The sequence below is a fragment of the Equus asinus genome, chromosome 5, assembly GCF_041296235.1.
Source record: "Equus asinus isolate D_3611 breed Donkey chromosome 5, EquAss-T2T_v2, whole genome shotgun sequence".
Classification (NCBI taxonomy): Eukaryota; Metazoa; Chordata; class Mammalia; order Perissodactyla; family Equidae; genus Equus; species Equus asinus.
In genome coordinates, this window is record NC_091794.1 from 105367930 (window position 1) to 105371891 (window position 3962).

At 54.4% G+C, this 3962-nt stretch overlaps 1 long non-coding RNA gene across 1 annotated transcript; it reads right to left on the reverse strand.

Annotated features, from left to right (window-relative positions):
- Positions 1–244: 244 nt before the first annotated feature.
- On the reverse strand, positions 245–3404 carry LOC123285452 (uncharacterized). Its single transcript, XR_006527182.2, has 3 exons — positions 3271–3404; positions 2458–2599; positions 245–2297 (listed from the first exon to the last, which is right to left on the reverse strand). It is a non-coding gene; the product is annotated as an uncharacterized lncRNA (long non-coding RNA).
- Positions 3405–3962: the final 558 nt, after the last annotated feature.

Sequence of the window (3962 nt, forward strand, 5' to 3'; positions counted from 1 at the left end):
ATTGTAACCATTTTTAACTGTACAGTTCAGTGGTATCAAATACATTCATAATGTGCAACCAGCAGCACCGCCCACGTCCAGAACGCTTCATCTTGCAAAACTGAAACTCTGTCCCCACCAAGCTATAACTCTCCTTGTCCCCCGCCTCAGCCCCCAGCAACCACCAGTCTACTTTCTGTCTCTATGAATTTGACTTCTCGGGGTACCTCAGATAAGTGAAATCATACTGTATTTTTTCTTTTTTGATTGGCTTATTTCACTTAGCATACTGTCCTCAAGGTTCATTCACCTTGTCCCATGTGTCAGAATGTCCTTACTTTTTAAGACTGAATAATATTCCATTGCATGTATAGACCACATTTGCTCACCCTCTCATCCATCCAAGGATGCTTGGGCTGTGCCTGCGTTTGAGCTGTCGTGAATAAGGATGCTGTGAACGTGGATGTACAGACATCTCTTCCAGACCCACCGTCTTTCTTCTTCCCCATCATCCTGTCTCACGGACTGTCTAACAAATATCTACTGTTGTTCCTTTCTAACACGTTTGAAAGTGTGTAGTTTAACCATTGGTTATTTAATAACATCGTGGAGTTGTAAAATCTAGCACAAAATAAGCCAGTCACACAATACCACATATTGCACAATCCCGTTTCCATGAAATGTGAAGCACAAGCCAATCCTGAGAGACAGAAGGCAGATTGATGGTAGAGTGGGGAGCAACTGCTAACGGATACTCTTCTGGGGTAACGGAAACCTTCCAAAATTGATTGTGGTGAGGGTTGCACAACTCCGTGACTATACTAAAAACATTGATATTTTAAATAGGTGGATTTTATAGTACATGACTTATGTCTCAGTAAAGCTTAAAAACATCTGTTAGTCTCTCTCAGCCCCAGTTTCCTTGTCCGGAAACGTGATTGTGAGAGCTGCCTCGTGCTGCTGTTATGAGGCTGAATTAACACTTGAAAACCTCCCAGCCAGATGCCCAGCCCACAGGAGAAGCGCCCCAGCCTGCTTTAAGCATGATGTTCTCAAGAGCACCAACCTCTCAAGAGGCTTGAGAGGGATGGGGTAGGGAATGTCTACAGACGGTGGCCGAGAAAATTCTGTCTGAGGAGGTGACATCTGAGCAGAGACCTGAAGGAAGGAGTGAGCCATGCAGCTATCTAGAGGAAGAGCATTCCAGGCTGAGGACACAACAAGAGCAAAGGCCCTGAGGCAGGAGCATACTAGTTGATTTCAAGGGATAGCCAGTGTGGCTGGTGGGCGGGAGCGGGAGGGGAGAACAAAGGAGGAGTTCAGAGAGCAGCAGCGGAGCAGATCGTGTGGGACTATGGGCTGCGGAGGGACCTGGCAGGGCTGTGAGCAGAGAAGGGACATGACCAACTATGGTTTTAGCAGGACCCCTCGGGCTGCTGGTAAACAATAAACTGGCAGGGGCAAGGGTGTCATCAGGGAGACCATTTAGGGGGCCACAGCCACACTCCACACAAGACTCGATGGTGGCTCCGACCAGGGCAGGGCGGTGGGGATGGGAAGAAGTTTCTAGCTTCTGGTTATTCTTTGAAGTCAGAGCCGACAGAATTTCTTGAGACGGCGTGGGTGTGAGAGAGAGGCAGCAAGAACTACTCCAGGGTTCTAGAGCTGAGCCGCTAGGCAGTTAGGAGCGCCATTCAACAAGGCAGGTGGGATGAGGTGGGGTGAAGGAGAGGGGTTTGGATCTGCTAAGGCGGGGAAGCCTGTTGGGAACCCTCAGGATGGCGCGGGATGTAGGAGAGCTCCAGGGTCCCTGATCCACGCTCCCAGGGTGTGGAGGGCCCAGCCTGACCATCAAAAGCCCTCCCCAAAATGGACAGGCGTAAGTGGGGAAACCCCTCTGTCTTTCCCCCCGTCGGGAGGAGGCAGTGTGACCATGCTCAGAAGGAAGATACAGATGATCGCTGAGCAGGAGGCCGGAGCAAGACCTTGTCACACCCGCTCTGTTGCTGGGCCTCTCCTGAGAAGTTTCTGAGAGGTTCCCCAGAGGCAGCCTGGCTGGGACAGAGACCATTGCTGGGCAGATGAGGTGGACAAAGGCCTCGAGGAGCCGGCAGCTGGAGCTGGGCTCTTCCACATCTTGGCTGCCAGGAGCGAGGTGCCAAGTACATGCTTTCCAAGGATGCCCTGGAGCTGGGAACGGACCCTGCAGAGGCTGGGAAGGAGGATCCCCAGAGGCTGCTTGCTCGGTCCCAGGTGGGGCTGGAGGAAGAGGAGACCAGCCTGTGTCCAGCTGGACACAGCACGGGAGGCAGCCGCAGCTGAGGAGGAGCAGAAAGTGGGTCAGCAGCCCGGGAAGATGGAGCAGCGGCCCCCTGCCCACTTCATCAGCCACGACCCGCGTAGCTGGCCCACAGTCGGGCCGAGACCGCCCCTCCATCCCGGGCCCTTGCAGAGACCAGAAATGCTGAGGAGATGTACCCGGACGGAGACCTGGAGTCCGTCCCTCCGCAGGGTGGCCAGCCTATTCCTTGGCTTCGAGGGCGTTCACACATGCATTCGGTCAACACGTGTTTCTTGAGTGCCTACCAGATCCCGGCCACTACAGAGCCTTGGGATACCTCTGTGAACAAAACAGACAAAAGTACATCCCAATGGCGGGGGCAAGGCAATCAGAGACAGACGAGAACCAAAGGAAACAGAGAGAGGAAGTAAATTAGATGGTGTGTTAGAAGAGAATGTGGGCCGCGTAGGAAAACCAAAAGAAAAAGCAGAGCAGAGTTGGAGGGTTGGGAGTGGGGTGAGCGGTTGTCATTTTAAACAGTGAGGACAGAGGGGGCTCTTTGAGAAGGTGACATTGGAAGAAAGACTTGGAGGCGGTAAGGAGTGACACTCCGGCCCAGGGGTGCCCCTTAACCTTTGCCTCCTTCTCCTCTCTTCCTGGCCCTCCCCAGGGACCCCCATTTTCCTCCCCCTTATCCTTTCCCACCTCCTCCTCCCTCCTCTCTCCCCCTTTCCCTCCCTCCTTCCCTCTCAGAGAGGCCGGGTGTAATCATGGTGAAAGATGGGGTGTGGGGACAGCAGAGAGAAAAGGACGGTGGAGAGGAGCCCCGCCCTCTCATAACGCCCCCCAGCCTGGGAAACGGGGCTCCCAGGGGAAGGGGAACGGGGAAGGGGCTGGAGCAGCAGTGGGTCCCTGAGGGGTCCCTGTCCCCCAGGGGGACCACAGGACCAGAGAGGCTTCCAAAGACGTAAGAAATATGGTTTGTGGGGAAGGGGAGACATATGGCTTACCGCCTCCATAGCAGGGCCAGTTAGAAAACTGGAAATTAGGTCACGGTCTCTGTAGCCAGAGCCAGTGTCTACAGCTGAGCCAGGTCTGCCCTGGGGCTTTGTTTCAGGCTGCCAAAGAGACAGGGAAACTGCTGCCAAGTTCTGGTAACTTCCCACAACCTCCCCTCCACATCCACACCCTCCCATCAGGACACGGTACCCACCAAGTCTCCCTGGGGGCGAGGGGAGGACATAGGGCATTGTTTATGGGGTGAGGGAGGCAGCCCGTGGCAGCTGTGCCCTTCCCTCAGTGTCCTCCAGCTTCACTATTCCACATGGCCACACACCTTGGCACTGCAGGCCAAACCTCAAAAATCCTAAATTCTACATTTTCTATACAAAACGGGAGGGGGGTGGTTGGCCGACACCTTCCACGTTTCCTGCCTGGAAACAGCACCCAAGGAGGTGTGGACGGTTTAAGGAGGAGTCCTGGCTCCCCCAGAGGAAGGTCACCAGCTGACAGGCCCTGGGCCATGGCCACTCCCAGGAGGAGTGAACGGGTGAGAAGAAAGCTTGACAGTTCCCTTCCGTACATCTGGAGGACTGACAGGATTTTGACTCTTCAAGAAACCTACAGCCGCTGGACAGCCCACCGGCCGGGTCTCACCCCCGACCAACCTTGACTCACCTGGGCAGGGGCAGGACCACTGAAA